The 25,674-nt window shown below is 46.6% G+C and overlaps 1 long non-coding RNA gene and 1 pseudogene across 1 annotated transcript; one reads left to right on the forward strand and one right to left on the reverse strand.

Moving 5' to 3' along the window:
• Nucleotides 1-2,294: 2,294 nt before the first annotated feature.
• Nucleotides 2,295-25,674, reverse strand: part of LOC144120062 (uncharacterized) — a 28,216-nt pseudogene continuing 4,836 nt past the window's right edge.
• LOC144115345 (uncharacterized) lies at nt 9,570-18,640 on the forward strand. The gene is made up of 5 exons (XR_013311368.1): nt 9,570-10,040; nt 10,797-10,890; nt 11,406-11,482; nt 13,535-13,664; nt 18,079-18,640. It is a non-coding gene; the product is annotated as an uncharacterized LOC144115345 (long non-coding RNA).

Raw genomic sequence — 25,674 nt, forward strand, 5'->3', positions numbered from 1 at the left:
GGCAACTGTGCGTGGAACGTGACGTGGTGGCCCCGCAAACGGATGTAAATTGTGCGTCGTATGGACCGGTAGAAAAATTATTCTATAGCTATAACGTGACACGGGTAAAGACCCTGCCGATCGCTCTTCACTACAATAGCGTTCAAGCGGGTCATGACAAAGAGCCCTCAATGACCTTCACGCAGGCGCAAGCATCCCTTGTACTCGGCGTCAAAAAACTGGTCCAAAGGCCCTCTGAAGCTGCGTCGCAAGATCGCTTTAATAGCTCATTATTTGACAGGCATTCTTTTTACTGCGCAAGCGCCAGTCTAAAAGCATGCACCGCACAACCATCACGGTGCCGCTGGAGCATATCGTTCCTAGACAGCATGAACCTGCTCCAGTCTTTTCAACTATACTCGATATCGTGAAACGATGTCTTTCAGTTATACCCTGTAGCAGAACTATACTTGATTTGACTAAAGTGTCGTCTTAAAGGTGCATCTGACTGTTTGTCCAGGGCGTGAGCTGTTTTTCTGTGGTCGAGTCTGCAGCGTCTTAACACAATCTTAGCGTAGCTGTCTCGAAGGGAGCCGACACCACTGCAAAGTGCGCCATCAAGCGGCAGATTTAGTTCCCACCTCGGGAAGTAGCAGACTTCTGAACCTCTTGTCCGCATGAAACGGCCATAGCGTCATGTAAAGAGTGCCTGAAACTGGTCTGACGGGGTGCATTATTGTACAGTGCGATCCACCGCTCGCTTTTGCTGCGTTCAGGCCTCTGTCGGCTTGACCGTTTTGTGAGCTGCGTTCCATCGGATGCTTTGAGTGCTAGACGTAAGATTACTGTGAGAACGAAATTTCATTCGGATGCATTGGAACTGCGCCTGCAGAGCGAATAGTGTTTTTCGAGAATTGTATACCTTACAATGTGTTTTTTTTTGCAGCAAGTACCGCATCAAACTAGTGCCAAGCCGTGTGCTGTCAGCGCTTGTGGTTTTCGCTAACTAGTCCTTTCTGCCAATGCGGCAAACGGCGAGTATCCCGTCGCGCGTGGTGGGAGCGTGGCGTCCTGAAACGTATGTGCGACGTGGAGATGTTTGCGATTTTCCGGCATTCACCGTAGCGCGTTCCTAGAGCTGCCATTTTGTTTAGCGCCGCGTGTATAAATTTCCTCTGCTCATCGATATATTCAGGGGTCATTATCGCTTTCTATATATCCGCCTCCTTCATGCGAGCGCATGTATGTTACATTCAAAAGTTTTATTTAGCCTCAGAAATTCTTGCTTGCCCTCATGCTCACGCATTTCCCGCAACAGCACTGCTAATAAGCCACGGAAAGTATTTATTCCGAATCGTTGCAACAGGTGACATCTCAACGTCCCCGTTTAAGAAAACACTCCCACCAGCGGCCTGACACCCTTCCTCCTACCTTTTTGAGCGAGGCCATATTAACGCTCCGAGAAAACACGCGAATGACTGCATACATTTGAAGTGACAGAAATCACTTCGTTTCTTTTTTGCGAACTATATTGCGAACTATTCTGAAGGTAAGAAAGACCTTAGTTCATTATATAATAACCTTTGCAGTTAGGTTGTGCAGCGAATAGTTTCGCGGATGGGTACCATCAAGTGCGGAAACGAATGCACAGCAGAAATGCGAGGCCAAGCTCTCAACCTCACACTCGAACGAGTGTGAGGTTGAGAGCTTGAACGATCTCACAACCTCACACATGACCGAGCACCTTTCTTCCAACAGCGGTTGTCTATTTCTTCTCGCAAGAAAAGCTCGGTTTCGTGGAATCGTCACACGAGGCGTACTTTTGACGCATGTGGCAAAGGAAGTCGCATGTAAGCATAAAACGTCGCCTCTCCGATCTCTGCTGCGGGGTTACTGCTAAAGCGAACGTGAAGTCACTCTGATATGTGGCGTTATAGTTACAAATGTGATATGTATACATGAATGAATTGAGTTGACGACCGCGCCGTACAACACGTTCATAATCTTCAGGACATTTGTGATGCCCGCTCCCGACTCCGTCGGTGAAGATTATGCGTGCGCGTGGCGCTCGCGTGATTAAAATTGGACACGATGACAAACATAAGACACCATTGCGGCCGCCTGCATCTCGCGAAGCGGTTGCAGCGTCTCTGGAGCCGGAGCGGAACCAACGTATGTGGAAAACAGAAACAAAGCGACTCGTGGTTGCCAAACGTAAACCCGCTCATTACCCTCAGATTTTCTCGCGTGCACTGTGAGATCCACACTTAACTGCGTGACGTGCTCTTTGCTGGTCCCTTACATTAAGCCACCGACTCACGTGCATGGCTCAATTCACACACACACTGGTGCACACACCCGCAGTCGGCAGCACTCCGCTAGACGCGAGGTGCGAGACCGGGTCGTCCCTCGGCCACCAGCCCTCAGCGAGCGAGCGGGAGGACGGCGCTGGCAGCGAGGAAGGGTGCCAGCGGCAGCAGCAGCAGCAGCAGTGGATGGCTGCGCGGCGGCCGGGAGGCCGCGTTGCAGGCGTCCTCGAAGCAGCTCTGCAGACAACCGCGCACGTAGCGGTCCTCGAAGTAGAAGCCCCCGCAGTGGCTCATGTGCACAATCTCCGTGTCGATGGTCAGCGTGCCGCTGTCCAGGGCGCAGCTACGCAGCACCATTGTCTGGCTTGTCTCCGCTGTGGGGCAGCTGGGAAGAGGGAAGTGGAAAGAGAAATAAGAAACGGGGACACATTTAGGAACAACTGTGTGCAACATGCGGAATGAACATGGGAGGCATCACCTTTAAAGTTTCGATCCTTAACGGCATGCACCGCCACTCTATGGCAAGTAGAGGCTGAAATTCTGGGCGAGCGCAGTTTTTCAACGAGAAGTTGTTTATGTGCGCAATTTCTTCACGTGTCATAAGATTGCGCTATAAAAATCAATATATTCGCAGATCCCTCCACGGGAGGAGGAGGAAAAGGAAAAAACTTGATTGAAGGCCAGCACTATAAGGCCGCGTAAAAGACAGCGCTTGTTCTGATAAGGCCCGCTGATAATCTGCTGAGCCTGAGTGAAGCCAAGCCCTCCAGAAAAGAGGGGGAGGATAAGGAAAATTAGGAGAGGTAATGGCAGTGCTACACGACTAGATAATATGTTCTGTCTCTGCTGTCATCTCCGGACAGCTGGGACAGGCAGCTGGGTCACGTCATCTTAAGTTGCGGAGCATTAGTTGAGTGAGGAGAGTGTTAGCTTGAACTCTGTGAAACACGTGTGCTTGTTCCATGTTGAGTGACGCGTGAGGTTGTGCAAAATTATGCGGTTTTTTCTTGTGTTGTGGTACGGTTCACCTCTTTGCGTGTTGTGGCGTCTTCAGCTGACGTTGGATTTGGCCAGGGGATCGAAGGCGCCCGGATGTTGATTTCGCAGGCCCTTTGATGAACCAACTTCTTTCCCTCGATCCCATCATGATCCAACGCAGGGTGACTGTAATGTTCGGATTGCGGTTATAGGACGCTGTTAGATGTCATGTAGGTAGGTTTCTGGTACTCTGCGCATGGCCTTGCTGGAGTTGGTATAAATGTTGGTGTTAGCGGTCAGGTGTTTAGTCATTAGAGATGTTTCTTGTATTGCATACATTATCGCGGGAGTTTGTAGAGTGGTTACGTTGGGATGGTTTGAAAATGGAACAGTTGTGTGGGTGATCAGTGCTGTCTCTCCAGGTGCATGTCTGTGAACATGCATGTCCTGTCTGCGGTGATGTGCTTGTGCTTGATGTTGACCGTCGTGGAGGTGTGACGTCATGTTTTTTTTGTATCTTTGGAGATGAGGTGTAGCGTAGGGCCCTGGCTAACAGGTGTCAGGTTGATGGGGGTAATCTCTGCTCGTTTCAGGATGTCGTGCCCCTGCTTCGTACCAGACAAGCACTCTACTTGCCTGTCTCTGCACTGTTGTGTTAGTTCGGAAAGAGTGTGAAAGAGGCCAGTGTGCTGCTGAAGTCGCTGATTTGAGGTGTGTTTGAGTAAATCCAGAGCGGCCTTGTGATGAAGGGTGTTGAGTGAAGATTTGAGTTTTCGAGTTCGTGTTTTGGGTAGCATTAAAATCGGGGCGGTGTACAGGAGTATGCTATACACGAGCGACACTCGTAGTTTTCTGCTATTTATTCTCAAAAACGCACCCCATTAGTTTTCTATGACAGTATTAACTGCTCGGTGCGAGCGTGGGAGAAACTTTAAAAGCAAAAGATTTTCCTACGCATCGGAAGGTTAGATCATTTCCATTAATATATTCATAACAGTATCTTACAATACTGCACAGTTTCCTCACAATTAAAAGCGATATCCAAGGAAGGTGGAGTTGAATAAACGAAAACAGACCTTACGCGCCATCGGAGCTGTGATACAACTGAACTTTCTTGCATTTCAGCCTTGCAGCGATAACTGATGTCTGGCGGACGCAAATATACAGCTTCCACCTGTCACTCATTGGCTGCACCCATTGCAATTGATTACATACAGCTTATTTTCCCGTTGCTTCGCCTCTAGTGGCCCACGGGTTATTTCTTACCCCATAGTACAGTTGCTCAGTCGGCTGCAATATTAAACGGCATTATATATGTCCTTCGTGCCTCAACCACCGGTTCAACGGCAACTGGTGGCAGAACTTGAACACGGCGACTGTATACTTTACACTATTGTAGGGAATTTATTAATTGGACTAATTAACGTGTCAAAGCATGTGCCTCGACTATGAGGAATGCTGTATAGTGAAGAGCTCGGATTAATTTCGACCACAGGAGAGAGATGTTTTTGCGTCCACCGAAATTTCTCTATGGGAGAATTTCTAGCATTACGTTTGCATCGAAATGCGACCGCCGCGGCCGGGATCGAGCTCAGCATCAGAACGCCATAATGAATGAACCACCGCGGCAGCTGCAGCTCCTATAGCGCAGGTTCTCGGCAGGAAAACGCCGCTGGTCCGACTTCTACCGAAGCAATTGAGTTAAGGCCGAAACGCGAACTGTTTGTTACTTCGGCCGACACAGACGGACGGGAATAAGAACTGTTACTACAGCTTACAACAGAAGGGTTCATGCGTGCGTGTTGATAGCACCCGAGAAAATTTTCTTCATACACTTAAATGCTGCAGGGGATGATTCGGCCTTTTGATTGCAATATTTTTCGCATTTTTTGTGTGCAATTAATTAAGAAAGATAGCTAAGCTAACGTAACTGAAAACGGGAATCGAGAACCGCTCCTTGCAGACCACTGCCTGCTTAAGCGAAGAAAACCTGCTGAGAGCAGCCCTGGCTGCGTTGCGAGCAGGCGTTACCGCTCGCTCTGGAGCAGATGGCCGAGATGTGCCAAGGATTGACGTATGCAGCGTTCTATATTTGGCTGAGAACAAGCTGTCGATGCCTTACATCACCCATAGTAAATGATGTGTGCCAACACCCCCCCCCCCCCCCCAACCATTGCCTCTTAATCTCAAAAACATCTTTTCATGAGCAGTTCTGCCTTCAAAGAAATGTGGCTATCTCTCGGGCTGGTTTTTACAATCAGCCGGATTTCTTTGCTTCGACTGTGTAAAAAAATATCGCCCGGCGCAGTAACTTCTCCTTCATATTGAAGCACAGCCTGTATTACTTCGCAAGCTTGTCCAGTTATCTTCAGAAATCCGTCCACTCCGCACCTCTAAAAACTTGTGCAAAGCGTGAGGCGTGGGCAAACTGTGGCGTTTTGGAACGAGAAGAAAAGCATTTTTCAAGTACAGTTCTGCGACAACGTGATAAAGCAATTGCGATTTTCAAACAATGTTGTTTTCAGTATGCGTATTTTACAGAAATAGGAAACGTGCAGGTATTACAAGCTGCAAAAATTAAGCGCATATTTTATGAAAGCGTAGTAAGCGCGTTCATAATAATGAAGTACATGGATTTTATACTGAAGGTAAAAACATGAATTTTACGCGACTCGCATTTTGAAGCTGCCACGCAGACACTGAGCGCGGAAAAGCTCCCGAGACCTGAATAATGGACTCAAATGTAGAAATGGATTATTCAGCCCGATCAAAACGCACGACAGAATTTTTTGTCGCGCATCTGTCGCGCGACACAATTTTGTGTCGCAAGACAAGCTGTCTTGTCGTGCCTTCTGTCGTGCGACAAGCTTCGTGTCGTGGGTTCTTTCGCGCGACAAAGTTGTTTGTAGTAGGTTCTGCCGCACGATAGACATCTTTCCTGCATTTTGTCGTGCGAAGAAGGTCCCTGTCGCAGCATTTGTCGCGCGACAGGTTTTTGTCGCAGGTACTGTCGCGCGACAGAGGGAGTCGTGCCGCGCGACAGAGATTGCGTGCCTCAGCAAAGCTGCCTGTCGTGGGTTCAGTAGCGCGACAGATTTCTATCGCGCCTCTTTTCACGCGACAAAAGTACCTGTCGTGCGGCCTGTCGCGCGACACAACAGCTTGTCGTGGGATATGCCGCGCGACAGATACCTGTCGTGGGATGAGTCACGCGACAGATACCTGTCGTGGATTGTGCCGCGCGATAGATACCTATCGTGGGATGTGTCATACGACAGATTCCTGGTGAGGGTAGTTGTTTTACTGCAGAACTGTAGAAATACTGTCGTGCTGTCGTGTGACAGCGATATGATCAAATTAACCAAAGATGCTTCAAAGCGCGTTCACTGTGGCGAGTCGCGAAGAGGATGCGAGGTGCTCTGGTCTGTTGGTGACGGGCACCGAGCGAAATGAAGTGCTCATTCACATTGGCGAATCGAGTTTTCAACTCGCTTCCCGCGACCTGGCTCTCTCACCGAACGAGAATTGGCTTAGAGGAGAGGCACTGCTCGAGCACTCAACTAATTCCCTTCTGTTCACACATGACAATGTGACGAAAATAGTGCATGCTCAAGAGTATAATGCGGCTTTGAAAGCCCAAAGAGCTGTAATGCACAAGGGACGAAGCCAGCGGTGCCTGCGTATCCGCATGCGCTTGCGGTGGCGGCATGTAGCTGCAGCCACGACAGCGCCTGCACACCAATCGGTGTGCGGAAGTCGAATGGCGCTACTGAAAGTCAGTGTCCTCTTGGCTTCTGTGACATGTTCAAGCCATGTAACATAATGTACCGCTACTACTACATGCGCAGAAAAGGCCAAGGACACTTCTGTGTGTCGCGGAAAAGAATGTCGTTAATCGTCAATCAGGGAAAATTACTCGCGATGACCAACCGGCTACACAAAGGCAGCATGTGTGTACATGCACGCAGTTCTCTGTATAAATGTTCAAAGCAACCCCGATATTATTTTTCCGCGTTTCAGTTTTAAGAGCGTCAGCTCTTACCACTTACGTTTGTCAAGGACACGTCTGTCTGCAGGGAAGGTCAAATTGGCCAAGACAGTTACCACACTATATCACAAAGCAACAGCGGGTGCGTAGAGCCTCAGTTTTCACAGATACCTTCGATCCGTTTTACATATGCCAGTATAGCGGCTATCGAAGTGGAACCCCGGGGACCCTCATTTGCATCAAATTTGGGGGCCGCCCGTTTGACGCATAACGATCGAAGTGGTGTCATTTGACTTGTCATGTTCCTGAGGATAAAATAAATATTTAGATGAAGCCCAAAATATGTGGAGGATTCGCACCGACGACCTTCTCGCACCCAAACCGTGTATTTTGGGGACTTCCAGACAGCCATATGGCCTAATCGTTTGTCGCAGAGGGTTCCCGTTGCGGTCAAACAATTCGTCTTGTTGTAATGCACACGTTTATAAAATTCGTTAACTGATATATAAGGAGGAAACATACCTGATTTAGCGAACGTGGCTGTAAATCGCAATAGTAGTGCAAAATCTTTGAAGTAGACGACGCTGCTTGTATCTTAGAACGAATGTTTCCGAAACGAAACGCCCTCAGATGTTTGTATTTTGTCATCTCCACGTTTGCTGAGCACCCCGATCTAAACACTTAAAGCTCTCGTAGCTAACGCTCTTAAGTCCAACGCTGATGCAGTGTTGGCGGAGAATTTTTTTTAGCGGCACTGACGTGGTGCTTATCATAAAATAGCAAAAAAAATACTTTACGACGTCGTTCATTGCCTTCACTGAAAATTTCATGACGGCGACACGAAAATGTCGCTAAATATAGACAGCAGCGTATGCAGCCGAAGGTGAAATGCGGCGGCCGGCGAGTTTGAACCGATTTGATTCTCGGTCGAAATGAGAATAAAGTCTTGGGACTGACGTCAACCGCGCGCTTTAAAGAGTTTCGCCTGCTTTGACACAGTCTAGCTCCTGTGCACCCGCGCTCGGTCCTCTAAACTACTCTTGTCCCAGTGTGACTGTGTGCTATGACAATCTGAGAGAAAAGGAGGATGTCTGGGGGTTTTGATGTGCACCACGGCCATACAGTTGAGCGACATGATAACGTACGGGCGCGGCATGCCAGCCTGAATACCGGCCGCCAGCGTCAGAAACATGCGACAGTAATGTTTGTTCAAGTCCATACTAAGCCGTCGGATGGAGTATCGTTGTCCAATATCGAGTCGTTGGTAGAAGCGATAACAGGAATACAAACAAATGTCTCCCCACGGCGCCTTTAATTGCTGCTGAATCGCGGCTCTCCTGGCCTCAGCTGGCTCTGCTCCTGAAGGTGTCACGGAAACCGAGCATATCTTTGTTTTACTATGAGACGAGGTTCACAGTAAAACGATGACGAGAGCAGCACCTCAGCGCTAGCCAGTTTCGAAGTGCACTCAGCTGCTGCATCGATGTGAAACCGGCTAGGCTTAGCGACGACTAGGGCAGCCAGGGGGTAGCGCGTAGTTCATTGCCCGGCGCGCCCGCGGGCGGCGTCGTTCCCGAAAGTTCGCCTCGCTCACTCCGGCTGGCTCACTGATTGGCTCAACAGCTTGCGACCTTCACTCGGAAGGCTGGAAAATCGAGAAGCGAGCGACTGGCGCTGCGACTGAGCGATACTTTATGCCCACGTTTGCAGTACTGGTGAACAACCTTTAACGCCCATATGCTTGGGTTATCGGCTGCGTTGCGGCGAGTCTTAGTTAAGATCGTCCTCGACGCCATCGTCACCGTCCGTGACATACCGGCTGAGAACTTCAATTCCAGTACGTGCCGAAACAGCTCGTATTTATCGTAACGATACGAACTCGAAAACACGGCTGCTTCGATGCGCTAGTGGGCTCTTGCTTGTTAAACTACACGCGATCAGGGTGCGGCGAGTGCTAGCCGCTGTTGCATATTAGCTAAAGTGAGACGCAAGTATCGACGTAGTTACGTAACGCAGTTGATATCTAAGCAATCCGCTTGTACTGGTCACCGATTAGCTGTTAAGTTTCATTATCTCCGGTGAGCGTGCCAGTGTCGCGCAAATTAATGCATCGCAGCTACTCTCCATCGTGCCAATTGCGTTCAACTTATCCACGATATTCGCCAGCTTGAGATACGGTGCTTTTCTTCGCTGTTTTTGTCGCAACTTAGTGATTTTATCTGGCATGAAACGAAATTGCATTCTGTCAGCACCGTCGTCTGCTCTGTCGTCTGCTCCATCGTCTGCTAGAGCATCCGGGTCACTTCAGGGGATCACAGGATCGCAGCTTCTACAAACGACATGCCAGAAAAAGTAACTGAAAGCGCTTTAGTATTCTTAAATAATCTAAAAATAATTTAAAATAAATGCAGTGTCTTTGTTGTGAAGATAATATAAATATTCATGGTTTAAAAACAAATTTTTTTGTCGGTTTCAATTTTTCACCGACACGGAAGCGCAGCCGTCGGCGCCATTGCAGCGCAACCGACGCGTCATGTTTTGTATTATTTGCCTCTTTGAAGCATTGCTTGAGTACTTGTACGGCGGACACGTGTGAAGAACTCATTCAATGGGAAGGTGAGCAGTAGTGTGTTTTGGAAGCCAACGACCAGGATTTCGGCCTGTCAACATTGGCGAGTTTCAACGGGTAAGCCATGAAGAAAGACAGTGCTGGGACGTCTTGTCATCTCTAAAGGGAACGAAGACTCCTGCGCCGTTTTACTAATCCTGGATGAATCGCATGGCCGGTGAGTCCCGCTCAGCGTTTCTTTGCTAATGATCTGTATTCACACGCGCTATTTGTATGCGGCTATATAGGGATGTGAGTGGAGGCAATCCGCCTGCGGTTGCCGCAGCTATAATGCGGCGGCAAAAAAGCAGGGCCTATATCCTGCATGACAAGTGTTGTTCTCATTGTCTTTATGTGCATTTAGTACTCGCGTGCCGTGGTAAATAAAAATGGCACCAGATATCACAACAGAGTTCGCTTGCTAGCGCTTCGACACTCGGTGAAAAAACATGGATTTGCACAGCGTAGAAGACGGTGAGCGAGAAGTGCCGCGCGGCGGAGCGCTCGCGCTAGGCTAGCTGCGATCAGACACCGCACTATTTTGCTCAGGGTTAGTACTCATCGGATTAGTGCTTGTGCCTTAATATGCGTCATACTAAATTCTGAGACAGTGATCGCATGCGAAAGGCTAGTTCAAATTCATCGCCTTGTCATTTGTAAACTTGTCTGTGCTTCCCCAGTGGAACAGGATTTGAGGCAGTGGTATGTCAAAGTTAGATCAATCTTGCGTCTCCTGAGCTGTAAACGTTGATGCTTCCTCTCCTTCTGAGCACTGCGAGCTGTCGGGGATGCAACTGCACAATTATTTACGATTTCTACCTTTTTGGTATATCCCTCGCTTTTGCGGCCCGCATTCAAGTCGTTCGCCATTGTCGATGTTTTTCTTTGTTACTTATTTTCGCTTTGTTATTTATTCTTGGTTGCGTGCCATCAGCTGTGGTGCCGGCGATTCTTCGAGCTCGGAACTCTTCCCAGGCACGGGATCCTACCCACAGACCTCCCTTCGGCGCACTCACGAGTGTTCTTTGGTATTTTTTTGTTTCTCTTGCCCTTACTTGCATTGTCAGTCGACAAATTTGTGCAGCTTTTAATTGTATGCAGATTTGTTAAATGCGCTAGCAATTTTTCTATGATGCTAAGTTGTGCTGTGAGATATCAAGCTTCTTGCTAGTGAAGGCATGCTTTTTTCCATTCTCTCTTCTCATTTAACAAAGGCAGACTGGTTGCAACTTTCAATTTAATACCTAGACATTGGTGCAAGGCAGCATCATAGGAATTAATGAAAACCTGCACATCATATATTTCAGCCAGCTCATCTTTCAGTGTGGTTACAACAGTTATTGTGACTCTTCTCAAAGAATGTATATGGGTGCAATACATAAAATCTGTTCATTTGTTTTGTCATGGGCTAGCTCATTGTTTTTTTATTTACTTATATTACGTCTGAATTTAGTTTTTAAAGCAGTAGACGATTTCCTCTCTTGTCATTCATGACATATCTACAGCCACTGACAGCTGTTGCTCTGGATGTATTTATTTGCAGTTGCCAGTGGCTAGCATTCTATTGGGCCATGCGTGCTTCCTGCCTTCGGCTGTGTCATCCCTCCTGATCTGTTCATGGTAGTTATTCTTTTTCAGTGATGCATATCATAGCTGCCTATTTAGAAAAATATTTTCCATATAGGCTTGCAGCTAGGTTTAGAAATGCATGAAACTCTACATACACTTCACAGCAGTGCCTCAGCTTATAATTACCGGAACTGTAGACTTGTACAAAATATAGTCGCTGATGTAGCTCTTGATGCAGCTGCTGTTAACATAAACGTGCTTTGACATTGCACACCTGTTGCCTGGTATGCATATGTGTCCTAGAAAAGGACCTATATGTTCATTTATTCCTTTAAAAACATTGTGCTCTACAATGATGGTTTACCAGTATTTCTGATGCAGAGACCAAACTATCAGTCAGTAATGTATCATTGCACGATGACACCAATAATTGTATGCCATAGCATCCTTGCAATGCACTGGGCAAGCTGCTATCAGCACAGATTTATTGCTGGTTTATTGCCATAGTATATGGTTATACTGCACAGTTTGTACCTCTACCTTCTTAAAGCTGTATACTTGAAAAATTTAAAATTAGTTGAAGGAAAATTCAAGGAAATGTAACAGTAACTGTCTCACATTTTGGTGGACACTTGAACCGTGATATAAGGGAGGGATATAGAAGCGAAGTAATGAAGAGCTGATGCCCATGTTAGATGCCCCTCTTTAGTTAAACATACCTCGCAATTAACACATTTGGTGCAAAACAAACCTGGGACTTGCACGCTCACAAGCACCCTCATGTCAGTAAAACAAAGTGCCAATGTTGCCGTACTTTAGAGCTTTGCTCTTAAAAGCGCAGCTGACTGCTGCTCAAAGTTGAGAGCAAAAATATGTCTACTTTTCCTCATGTGCAGTCTGCGGTGCTGGTGCCATTTCCAATGGTGATTGACATTGAGTTGCATGATGCGCAGTTCGTTCCTGGAGTTAGTGATTTTTGTCTGTCGTGTGAATGTGCTGTTAAAATTAGTGCAGAACAATGGTTCTCTAGTTCATTTTAGGTAACTGTGTCCTGTGCCACATGCTACCACCCTTTTTCCTCAAATTTCCTAATCTCATTTAGCCATCTGATTGCCACCCATTCATGCATTCACCTACTCTTGGAATCCTCCCAGTGTTTTAGTGTGGTATTGCTTATATCTTCTCTGCATTACACATGCATTGCACTTCCTCTTTTTTTGATTTAGTCAAGATATCTCTGTTCCTGTTTCTTGCATAAGCATAAGAGGCGACTCAAGTGCATCATCTGGGCTTGTGATGCAACGTGTAGGGTGCTTCGTTTTTGGGTAAAACCTGGTTCTTCTTACTGTTGCACCAAAAAAGATTCTTAAAGATTAGGTTCAATGCAATTTCTGTGCAAATGTGCCTGTAAGAAAGTGTGGTTTGAAGGTGCACAAAGCCCAAGAACTGCTGGAGTGTAGTGGATGTCACATAATTCTTCTGACAGATTTTTAAACAATTTTGGTTATTTTATTTCTCTTTTATTGTTTATTGTTTGTCGGTTGCTTATAATTTTTGGATAAACTTAAAACTACATGTACTGACTGGTATTTCATTCCAATAATTATACCCATTATTATGAAGCTGTGTTGGAAGGTAGGTGTGCATTTAGTATGCGTGCTTTGAATTTCAGTGATTGTTTCTGCAATGCAAAATGGAGGACAGGCCTCTGCTGTGCGAGTTTTTTGCAATGGAGTGAAAGTAGCTGGAGCAGCATTTGCTACTGTGTCACCCATCCAAAAGTTCTCCCACAGACCACTGAGCTTCTGAATACCTATGGCTTAAAGCTCGAAGCTCTGATTGCCCTTTCCGAGGTTTTCTGCATTAACGAGTGCAAGCACAAGGGCTCAGAGCTAACAAGCATTTGAAACCATAGAGTAGTAGTGCTGGGGCCGTGCAGCAAGTCAGTGTGAAATAGGTCAGGTTAAACGTTGTTTACTGTAGAAAGCTAGTGTGAAAAACTAGTTGCGCTCACAGAAACCGCTGTTTTTTCTTAGTCGGTCATTGAAACAAAGCAATGCATGTAAAATTTGATATCTCACTGATCCCTCAATTTTTTTCCAGCTAAAAACCAAGAGTTGCATGGAAGGTGTGCAAGCCACCAAGTTGCGTATGATTTTTGCCAGGGACCTGGAACAGCCTGGGAAATTAGTGGATGGCCAGTGGTATTCACTCAATAAGGCAAGCTTTTTCTGTAAGTACAGTTTTTGGCATGGCATTGCTTAGGAACGCATGCACTAATCTGACTACTCTATGCTCGCCCATGCTTCAAGAATAACGAAGTACATGAAAAAAATTGATTGCCGAAAAAAAAATTGCTGCTTTTGTTATGTTTTTTCAGGAAAGTATTTGCCATTTAAAGGGCTGTGAAAACCATAAAAATTATGTGCTTGTAGTGGCTTTTTTTTTCAAATTTCTTCCACGTCTATGTTGGCCTGACCTTGTAGCTTGTCTGCATGAGATTGGCTGCTACCTACAGTTCGCTTTTTTGTTGCTCCTTTATTGCCTGTCACAATCTTCACTTTGCGTGGCAGTGTCATGCAGTATGGGAAGTAATCTGATCTTATTTCTGCATTGGCCTGAAGTGCAAGCTTTTGCATGTGGGGCAGCTTTATGGTGTCCTTTTGTTTGCTGTAACTGCAGTTTGGCCATGAGGGTTAGAGGTTTAGTCCTTTATTTTGATGCAGTGTCATATACTTCATGCATAAATTAATGAAGCAAGCACTATTTTTTGTAATAAATGAACATTCATCGCTTTGGCCATTAGAAGTGCACTTGACTCTAAAATGGCTGTCTTCCGGCATTCAGTATTACATCTCAAAACTAGCCGGAAGACACAAAGCAGGAGATGAGATGAGCACATGATGAGGCTGGTCTAACAACTGAAATTTTATTGAAGGAAAGTGGCAAAAGACCTGCAAAGAGATTCAAGCACGCAAAACCCAAAAGCAGTGAGAGGGCAAAAACAATCGAAAGGCACTGACGTACTAGTAAATCATCTAAAAAACTAATTCCTTACAGTGAACGTTCACCGACGGTTTAGCCAGGCACTTGTTTTTAGCCTTACTGATGTAGTAAGCCTCGACTATATCAGGACAGATTTATCACTTCCCTAAACCACTAATCTGCCGCAGAAATCAGGCGTGCAAAGAGAAAGGTCGTCCTCCGATTGCATTCACGAGATTGAATGTGCAGTGTCAGGTAAAAATTCGTATTCCGCTCTATACATTGAAAGTGCTCTCAGCCAGGCGCACATTCAGATATCTGCTTGTCTGCCCGTAGTAGTTTCAGCTACGAGGCAGTGGAATGCAAAAAACCCGTTTACTTTTGCAAGTGGTGAACATTTTTTATTTGCCACTGTACATAGCGGACGATTACCCGTAGTTGTATCAAGCCTAGTTTGAACGAAGAAGCATAGGGCTCCTAGCTTACTTTTAGCGGTCAAGACAACAGCAACATCATACTTTGGTGCAACTTTCTTGGGACGGTGAGAAATGGCGTGGAGGTAAGGTATAGAGCCTGTCTTTTTGTGCTGCTAAACTACGTCAGCATCATGTGAATGGTGTTCAGTTCCCTCGAGAGAGTAAAAACACACTCTGACAGGTGCGCGAGATGGGCAAGTGGGAACCCAGGTGCCATTGGCTTGGAAACCTGCTCCGAGAATGCATTCTAAACACTGTGATGGCATGACTTCCATAAAGCGGTCGTGATGCATGCGATTGCCAACCTGTCCTTCACCAGCCTCGAGTGGTTCAACTCGTAGCTAAGAGGCTTCCTGATCTTGGGCTGTGGCGCCAACATATGTGGTCGTCCGCAAAGCGCAGGTCTAAGTCAAGAAGCTACAAACGGTTTTGCTTAGTGAAATTCAGACATAAAAGATAGGCTTTGACCACATGCCTAAAGGTTTCTAAAACGTCTTGTGCCAACTTATCTGAGCCCTCCTTGTGCAAAAAAATTAGGTAGCTATCAACATAACGAAATGCTACTATGCCGAGGTCTTCCAAACAGGGCTTTGATGCGGTATCGACTGGACAGAAGAATGTCGCGGAGGAACAGTGCAACCTGGGACCCTCTGCATATGCCTGATTTCTGATGTAAATACCGCCTTGCCAACTCACAAAAGTGGAGTTCTGTGGAGTTCTAGTTTCTTGTGGACAGCAACCTGGGCAGGTGCTCTGCAGTGAGCATCGACATGGAGGGCCTGCAGTATTCATTGTCACATGATAGACCTCTGAGGCATGTGCAAACTGCATCACGGTGAACAATGAACATGCTTTTACAGATGATTGCGTGATTTCGGTTGCTGGCTTCATGGGGCTGTTCTCCTTTTACTGCAAATCTGCATTTGTCAGTTGGCAGGGCGGTATTTACACGCAGGTCGTACCTTTGCTCAGCAACATTTTCTTGTCTAAAGTCGATAAGGCATTAGAGCCCTGTTTGGAAGACCTTGGAATAGTAGCAATTCGCTATGTTCATGACTATCTAATTTTTCTGAACATAGAAGGGTGAGATAAGTTGGCACAAGATGTTTTAGGAGTCTTTAACGCATGCGGTCAAGGCCTGCCTTTTACACCAAAATTGTCTAAGCAGAACCGTTAGCAGTTTCTTGATGCAGACCTGCGCTTTGTGGACGAATATGTTTGTCGGGGCTACAGCTAAAGATCGGGGAAGGCTTTTTTTATCTGCGATTCGGACCACTCGTTGCTGGGGAAGGATGGTGAAGAGGTGTATTTGTCGCTGGTTAAGGTCAGTAAAGATGGAAACACTTGATGGGTGTGCAATCTATGCATGACATGAGCTTTACATAAGTCATGCCATCACTGCTGAGGACTCATTCTTGTAGCAGGTTTCCAAGCAGCTGGGTTCCCACTTGCCCATCTCAACAACCTGTCATAGTATGTTTTCCCTCGCTCGAGGGTAAGCAGCACATACTCCGATGATGCTGACACACCTTACCTCCACAGTATTTCACAGTTTCAAGAAAGTCGCGGGAAAGCGTAATGCTGCTGTTGTCTTAACAGCGAAGTGCAAGACAGGAGGCCTTTGCGCCGCCATTAAAGAGGCTTGATAAAACTGGGTACTTGTCCACAATGGACAGTGTCACAAAAAAAGGTTCACCACTTGCAAAAGTAATCGAGATTATTGCGTTCCACTGCCTTATGGCTTCAACTAATATGGGCAGACAGGCAGATATTTGAATTTGCACTTGACTGAGCACTTTCACCCTATAGGGGGAAGGCAAATTCTAATCTGGCACTGTATGCTCAATCTTGTGAATGCAAATCTGAGGATGACATGTCTCTTTGCACGCCTAATTTCCATGACACATCAGTGGTTTATGGAAGGGATAAATCTGTGGGTAGATAGTTGAGGCTTACTACATCGGTAAGGCTAAGGACACGTGTGGCTAAGCCATCGGAAAACCTTCACCGTAAGGAATTTGCTTTTTTAGATGATTCATTAGTATGCCAGTGACCTTTAATTGCACTTCGCCCTTCCACTGCTTTGGGTTATTGTGCGCTTGTATCTTTCGCGGGTCTCCTTTTGCGGCTTTCCTTCAATGATGCCGCCGCAGTGGCTCAGTGGTTATGGCGCACGGCTGCTGTCCCAAAAGACGCAGGTTCGATCCTGGCCGCACCAGTCAGATTTCAATGGAGGCGAAATTTTAGAGGCCCGTGTACTCTGCGTTTTCAGTGCACGCTAATGAACCCCAGGTGGTCGAAATTTCTGGAGCCCTCCACTACGGCGTCCCTCATAGCCCGAGTCGCTTTGGGACGTTAAACCCTCACAAATCAAATAATCAAAATCTTAAATTAAATTTTTGTTAGTCCCGCCTCTTGAGCTCATGTCTTCTTGTGTGTTCTGGCTGGTTTTAAGGTGAGTCAGTACCAACTCGGCCAGTCATAAGGCTTGTTCAGTATTACAACATTTTTAATAAAGTGAGAAGTTTACTAGGCTATGTTTCCGGGGATCGTGTCCGTAGCAGTTGTGGGCAACTCGGAAGAGATAGCCTCATACGATTGGTTGTGTAATTGGCAGAGAATGATGTGAGGATGCTGCTCGAAAAGAAAATTTTATAATCGGATAATTATTTACAGCCAAAAATGTCCAAAAAGTGGCTGGGCCAGAGAAAAATTGCCGCGAAATTTGAAAACGCTGAAAGTAGGTGGAGCTACAGCGTAGTGCCAAGTTTGAAAAACTGGAAGTATGGACAAAGCCAAAGCTTGGCGCCAAGTTTGAAAACTCGAAATGAGCAATCACGTGACCAGTGATAAGTGTCCTAAACTTAACCAGGAGATGGGAAAAAGAATGATAAATTAGAGGCAATTAGGTAATTATTGAGAAGGAAAGGCAATGAACGCGTGATTAGACTGGGCGGGTATTCAGTGAGTGGGCAGGAACGATCCGTGGAGGGAAATTTGAAAACTCGAAATCGTTGCTGGGATGAAATGAGGGTAAAATAAGAGTTAATTGATAACCAATCAAGTCAACGAGAAAACAACCATGGCGCCAAATTTCAAAGGCGACCAGTGTCGAGGAAGCATCAACGCTTTCACATTTTTTTTGAGCAGGTAGCAGTGGTGATCTCTATTTTTTGTTTTTTTCAGCCAAGACAAAAACCATTTTTCTTCGCTCATGGCGATGCATCTAGGAACCTGCGGCCAGGAGAACGCTGGACAGCATGCATCAGCAAGCTCGAAAAAAAAGCACGAAACAGTAAATAAATATTGATCATTTTCGTTTCAATTCTAGTGGTTTCGTGCACGAATTACTCTGGAATGCACAAAGCTTGTGTTAATTGACAGGCAACCATTAACAAGCTGTGCATTTTTGTGCATAGCCTACTCCAGAACACAAATCCTGTGTTAATTGACAGGTGAGAGTAACGACTGTTACACAGTGTATGAGCACTACACAAGACACACTACAGAAGACAAGGCAAACTACAGAAGACAAGACAGACTACAGAAGACAAGACAGACTACAGAAGTCAAGACAGACTACAAAAGAGAGGACAAACTACAGAAGACAGACTATAAAAGAGAAGACAGACTACAGAAGACAGGACTACAAAAGACAAGACAGACTACAGAAGACAAGACAGACTACACAAGACATGCCCAAAATACGACAAGACTACAGACTACAGAAATTTTCTGTCTTAGAATCCTATAGTGCGTTTTGACTGGGAGTTATTTATTTAGGCAGCGTTTCCAAGTGTTCAGAAGAACGCAGAGTGACCGCAGATGGTGTGCACACTGACCACAGTCCAGCGTTCACACGGGTGCCGCTCAGCGCATCGTTCCTGGAAAGGACTAACCTACGGGCAAGACAGCGAGCGATGAAGGTGAAAGTCACACTCTGTTCGTGCGCTTTTCCGCCAGGCAACCACACACACCGCACGCTCGAGTTAGCCCTCGTCATGTGTGGCTCGCGTCCTTAGCCGCGTGTTCGTGACGTGTCCGTGGGACGCTCACCGTACACGCCATTCAGCTTGATGCAGGCGGTGGCCGGGAAGAGGCCGTTGCGGTTCTTGCGTGATGACATGCATGGCGACTCGAGCAGGTCGGCCGTGCAGTTGTTGTGGGTTCTCGCGGTCCAGCGACACACACTTGAAGCAGTCCAGGCTGCGGGCTGCCCCTGCGTGAGCGCCACCCAAGACTTTATTATGCGCGTTTTATTACCGCCCTCACTTCGCCCCCTGATGAGAATGCGAGCGCAGTGTACGGCACACGTGGAGCCGTGTGTGTCTTTTCCCTTACTCCAACGAGGGTGAAAAGTCTGGGAGGCTTCTGAATAATGCTATAGCGACAAATAAGTATGCTTACAACGCACAAGGGCCCGTAGTACGAGCGTGAGCGAGAGTGGAGACCGCGGCTGCGGGGCCGTAGTGCGCCGCGGCTATCTCGGGTTTTTGCACTGCACTCGATGCGAGAGTACCCCAAGCGACGACCAACGTCGCCCTCGCTATCACTCAGGCACTTATCAAGCTTGAAAAATTTCTTGTGTGGCGTTCGGCTAATCTTCTGCCGATGGTAGCGATGAATGGGAGGGAGGAGGGGGGACTGCAAAGTGTCAGGATATGACACTGTTGCGCAGAAGCGGAGCAGGCGGATGCCAGCACACTGAAAAATGATTGCACTCCGGAGTTGTAAAGGCCGGTTTGATCTTAGTCTCGCGGAAGTTTCGTATCTGCTCCAGACTGAAAACAGACAGGAAAATGCGTTTTCCGTGAGGCGTTTTGTATTGGCATCCTCAGTTCTGATTTGCTACTGTGACGCAGCGACGTGTTTGGGGCTCCTTCGTTTGCACCGCTTCGTCGCATTGTCAACAACCGAGTAGCCGAACGCCCCACTAAAAATTTATCAGGCGTGATAAGCACCAGCGTGAGAGCGAGGGCGAAGTTTGCCCTCACTCGGGTCACTCTCGCAGCGAGCGCGCGGCGCGAGATAGCAGTGCCGCGGTGCAGCCCCGCAGCCGCTCCTGCCGCTGGAGGCGTGGTTATTCCAATTTGCCCACACTTGCTCGTGTTTCCATTTTTCCTTAAAGTTGGGTTTCGATGTGCCGAGTCCGACGGAGTGCAGCACGCTCAAGGTCACTCAAAGGAGTGACGTTTGCGTCACGTGGTAGGCGGTCCGCTCTGATTGTCCGCGATCCGGTACGCTTCTCTGAACACATCTTTGTTCTAGAATGCACCGCTTCGTCGCATTGTCAACAACCGAGTAGCCGAACGCCCCACTAAAAATTTATCAGGCGTGATAAGCACCAGCGTGAGAGCGAGGGCGAAGTTTGCCCTCACTCGGGTCACTCTCGCAGCGAGCGCGCGGCGCGAGATAGCAGTGCCGCGGTGCAGCCCCGCAGCCGCTCCTGCCGCTGGAGGCGTGGTCCCTCCACTTTTGCTCACACTTGCTCGTGTTTCCATTTTTCCTTAAAGTTGGGTTTCGATGTGCCGAGTCCGACGGAGTGCAGCACGCTCAAGGTCACTCAAAGGAGTGACGTTTGCGTCACGTGGTAGGCGGTCCGCTCTGATTGTCCGCGATCCGGTACGCTTCTCTGAACACATCTTTGTTCTAGAGTGCACCGCTTCGTCGCATTGTCAACAACCGAGTAGCCGAACGCCCCACTAAAAATTTATCAGGCGTGATAAGCACCAGCGTGAGAGCGAGGGCGAAGTTTGCCCTCACTCGGGTCACTCTCGCAGCGAGCGCGCGGCGTGAGATAGCAGTGCCGCGGTGCAGCCCCGCAGCCGCTCCTGCCGCTGGAGGCGTGGTTATTCCACTTTTGCCCACACTTGCTCGTGTTTCCATTTTTCCTTAAAGTTGGGTTTCGATGTGCCGAGTCCGACGGAGTGCAGCACGCTCAAGGTCACTCAAAGGAGTGACGTTTGCGTCACGTGGTAGGCGGTCCGCTCTGATTGTCCGCGATCCGGTACGCTTCTCTGAACACATCTTTGTTCTAGAGTGCACCGCTTCGTCGCATTGTCAACAACCGAGTAGCCGAACGCCCCACTAAAAATTTATCAGGCGTGATAAGCACCAGCGTGAGAGCGAGGGCGAAGTTTGCCCTCACTCGGGTCACTCTCGCAGCGAGCGCGCGGCGCGAGATAGCAGTGCCGCGGTGCAGCCCCGCAGCCGCTCCTGCCGCTGGAGGCGTGGTCCCTCCACTTTTGCTCACACTTGCTCGTGTTTCCATTTTTCCTTAAAGTTGGGTTTCGATGTGCCGAGTCCGACGGAGTGCAGCACGCTCAAGGTCACTCAAAGGAGTGACATTTGCGTCACGTGGTAGGCGGTCCGCTCTGATTGTCCGCGATCCGGTACGCTTCTCTGAACACATCTTTGTTCTAGAGTGAATCGAAGCCCGTAGCCATTGATTTCTAGCCTGCTGGCATTGAGTGCTGTAAGGGAGAGCAAATAGGACATGTTTGAGTAAGCTGACGCGCAAATTTCGGTCATCACGGATGCGTGTGATATAAAAATGACACTTAAAAATCTTCGGGGAGTCCGTGTCTGTACGGATTGCGCATTCCTGTCTTCTTTGCGAAGTAAGCTTGTATACTTCGCGTGTTGACCATTTGTGTGGAATGCTGAAAATGTGTCGCAGTATATTTCAATGAGCCTGCAACAATGCGTGAACATTTAACAGCGAGGCACTGCAAACGGAGACTTGAATATCGCTGGCGTTGACGACAGTGCCGCGGTGAGCCGCAGTGAAGCGAATAATTCATCAGCTACTCGTGGAGTGCAGTTTGGCAGACCCTGAAGATCGTAGCTCTGAATTATTCGTGGGGCTCTACCCGGGAATAGAAAGGTTTCTCTATTTTTTTTTTACGACGCAGTAGAAGTCTCTAGCGCTAGGCGATGGTTTTCGTTTTTAGTTTAGTTTTATGGGGGTTTAACGTCCCAAAGCGACTCAGGTTATGAGCGACGTCGCATTGAAGGACTCCGGAAATTTCGACCACCTGGGGTTCTTTAGCATGCACTGACATCGCACAGTACACGGGCCTCTAGAAGTTCGCCTCCATCGAAATTAGACCGCCGCGGCCGGGATCGAACCCACGTCTTTCGGGCCAGCAGCCGGGCGCCATAACCACTGAGCCACTGTGGTACACTAGGCGATAGCTTCCAGAGCTGTGTGATTAGCTCCTGGGCGCCTGAGAACAGCACACTCCACTACAGTGGAAGCCAACTGCACAGCCGCAGAAAGTTGACAGCGATTACAACGGGTGGTGACGCAACTTTCCCACGTCTTCTGCTAAATGTTGTGAACTGTGCACTAGCACCGTAGAATGGAATGTTATAGCAACGCAATTTTGCTTGCATTCTGAGGCAAGCAGCATCGTACTAAGAACATACTTTTCGGCGCATTAAATCAGGTGTTACTCACTGAACGCGGTTTTACGATCAACTATTCTGTTTCAGATGCCTTTTTTTTGTGTTCGCCTTTTTTGTACTAGCAGATAACCATTTAAACACCATTAAAATTGCAAAAAAGTGCTGTAGTGTAATATTTTCATCTTTAATAGAAAAGTTTTCAGCTTTCGACGTTATAAAGACATCGATATTAAAATATAAAAAAGTTTTACACTAGACTACACTACATCAGAGCAAAAGTGTAGGCTGCTGTTTTAGACGCCATTCCTTGTTTACATCGAAAATAAATATTTGTCTGCCTCAATAGTGTAATCAGGCCTTAAGAACGACAATTTGTTAATTTTCCAGCGCTGAATACTAGCGTTAACGTTTTTGTATATATGTACAAAATTTCGTACAAAGTGCCACAATTGATGAAAATCTCTAAATTTAAATGCCGCATCTTATCAAGTAAACCTCCAAGGGATTCTTGAAACAATTTATATTTCTAATGTGCATGTTACTCTTGAGATTTCTTTTAACAAATTATATTACTAATGGTGGTAAAATATATTTGCAAAAAAAAATGCGGACGACGCGCTGCCCCGCTCACTGTTTTGCGAAATAATATTCATTGCGTTTCCTACAAGGCTTATCTGAAACATGACGGATGCTAAATTCACCCGAAACACAATGCATTGCTAGGTGCAGCCCACTCTCGGAAGAAAAAAAAATCTGCGTGTTGGCTTTGCGCCCAGTTGTGCACACAGCGTGTCAAAGGGTTACGGTAAACGGAAAACAGATAACATCCGTTTGCCAGTCAAGCACCCTGCTTGTCCCTTCGGTACCTGTCATCGCTGCTATGTTTTCCGTTGATCTCAAGAAAAACCTCGTTAAAAAAAACACACACACACATAGCAGCGGTATACCTAAAATGGGATTAGGATTTTATGACTTTAAGAGCACGCGTCAACAGTTTTTATGCCACTGTGCCTAATTCCTGACATGTGGCAACGAACAATCTTTATTTACCTATTTCAGACATATATAAACCATACTACAAACATGACAAACACCTTACGATGTTGATCGCGCGGCATGAGTACCCCTGTTGGAAGGGACAGTGAAAGTAGATTGAAGTTGGTCTGTATCGGTAGACTACTGAGTTCTAACGACAAAGGGACGACTATCTGTGTCTGAAAACGGAGAATTTATAAGGTAGAAAACTTTAAAATATGGAATGCAAGTATCGCCGCCACTGGCCGTTTTTTTGGAAGCACACTGTAATGACGTCAAGACAGTTTTTATTGCTCAGATCCCTGAGCCTACGCTACACCCCCATTCACTTTCAGTCAGTGATAACGGAGTCTCTTTCGGGTTTTACGTCACGAGCTTGAATCGGTGCTGAAAGAGAATGTTCTATTCTGTAAATCTTATTTTCGCAGCAATAAATCCGTGTTTCACTGCTGAAAAAATATCAGTGTAGCAAGAAAAATTCATGAGATTGATTTTCGCACGGAACAAGATTCGCCTGCCATGCATTTCAGTGTCTATTTTTAAAGGGCAAGTAAGGTTTCTTTTTTTTTCGAGATTGATGATGATGAATTTTTATGGAGGAAGAGCATCTGCGGCCAAACAAGGCCATGGCACAAGGTGTTTTTGTCTACTGGTTTGTGTACTGGGTTTTGGTAAATGGGTCTTTGACCTTTGACCCATTTACCAAAAATTTCACCCTGAAGAAGCCGATCACCATGTCAGGGGAAGCTTCTACCCATTGTATCACCAGTGGGTACCCGGCGGCGCTGGGGATCGAATCTCGCACCTCCCGCATTCAAGGCGGATGCTCAAACCACTAGGCCACTGCTGTGGTGTATTTTTAGATTCACGTATTGTATCGAAACTTTTACTTCAGGTTTTCCTCCTCGTCCTGTTCATTTCCACCAAGCTTGGGAGCTGTGCGGCAATTTATTCCGGCGCAAATATATTTTAAAGTTTACCGTTTATGTGGCCTCAGTTCAGGCGATTTCAGCCTGGAAAAATGCTTTTGCAACGCCACAAACATTAACTGCACAATGTTGCTAAATCCCCACGAGAACAAATTTTTAGCCTTATATTAGATACGTCAACAGAAGCATCGTTTCTTGACACGAACCGAGTTTCGGTTTCAGTTTCCTGTTTTCGCTGCTTTAAAAAGTTATACTTGCTCCTTTGTAAAGTGGTGTGCTGTGCCGGGGGCCGCAAGGAATGCGACACGATCATTAACTGAAACTGCTGTAACTAGGTTGCCTTTTAAGTTATACGGCGTTATATGAACCTGTTTTCGAGATTTTGGGCGTGAAATTTCGGCTCTTCTACAGTTTTCTTTTGTCCTGCAATGCCAGGCTCGTTCACAACGGCACAGTGTACAAATGTCAGTAGTTCTCATTTACGATCGCAGAAGAATATCATATTCTCATACTATCACAAAAGACATATTCCCCCACCGTATTTCTCAAAATCAAAGTGTGAGTGAGCATCCTAAAATACCTAAGGTGTCTTAACGTGAATAATGCTGGAACAGCATGTGGCGGAATGTTTTTTAATTTATCTATCGACTTAATGCATGTGCCTGAGTATGTGCGAGCAGCATTATGTTCTTCGACATGTATAAATTAGTGTAACTTCAGCTATAAAGCAATAATATATTCTCAATAAGTAAACGATTTTTCTTGGTTTTCTACGACATAGGGATGTAGTGATGACGAAATACTAGAAGTTCAGAGCTTTTATCTGAAATTTCCATTGTTTTCTCCAAGAAAATTTCTCAGAATTCTTCGCTTTTTGCTAATTTCACAAATGCACACTAATGTCAATGAATATATTCAGTATTTGCACGTACGAAAAGAAATAGCCATTACATGTAGCAGACGGAGAAGAAAAGCTATTACTGTGCTCCTGTGGCCATTTATTTTTTTTTTCGCAAACCTAAAGCAATCTTTCTGTCACATGTAATCCCCTTCACTTGAATAGTCTCTGTCCGTTTCCTTCTCGAACCTGTCAGATTTTTTTACAGGTTGTTTCGAGATCGCAGCTTCCATTTGGACCCCTCACTATGGTGACAGTTTGGACAAGTTTGTGCTTCCTTTCATGCTAAGCAACAATACACAAACAAGGATACAGGGAGAAGACAGGCCTATAGAGCCTTGCGCGTGTTCACACAGTGATGCAATGTTTTTTATGCTAAAAAGCAGTGGGATATTGCGAATGACGTGCAGTATACTTAGCCGGCTTTCTCTGCGGTAGACAATATCGAAACCTATTCCTGAGAAGAATGCGAGGTCAGTATCAAGCGAACGGTTGATGGAGACAGGTCTC

Source organism: Amblyomma americanum, chromosome 1 (genome assembly GCF_052857255.1).
Source record: "Amblyomma americanum isolate KBUSLIRL-KWMA chromosome 1, ASM5285725v1, whole genome shotgun sequence".
Taxonomy (NCBI): domain Eukaryota; kingdom Metazoa; phylum Arthropoda; class Arachnida; order Ixodida; family Ixodidae; genus Amblyomma; species Amblyomma americanum.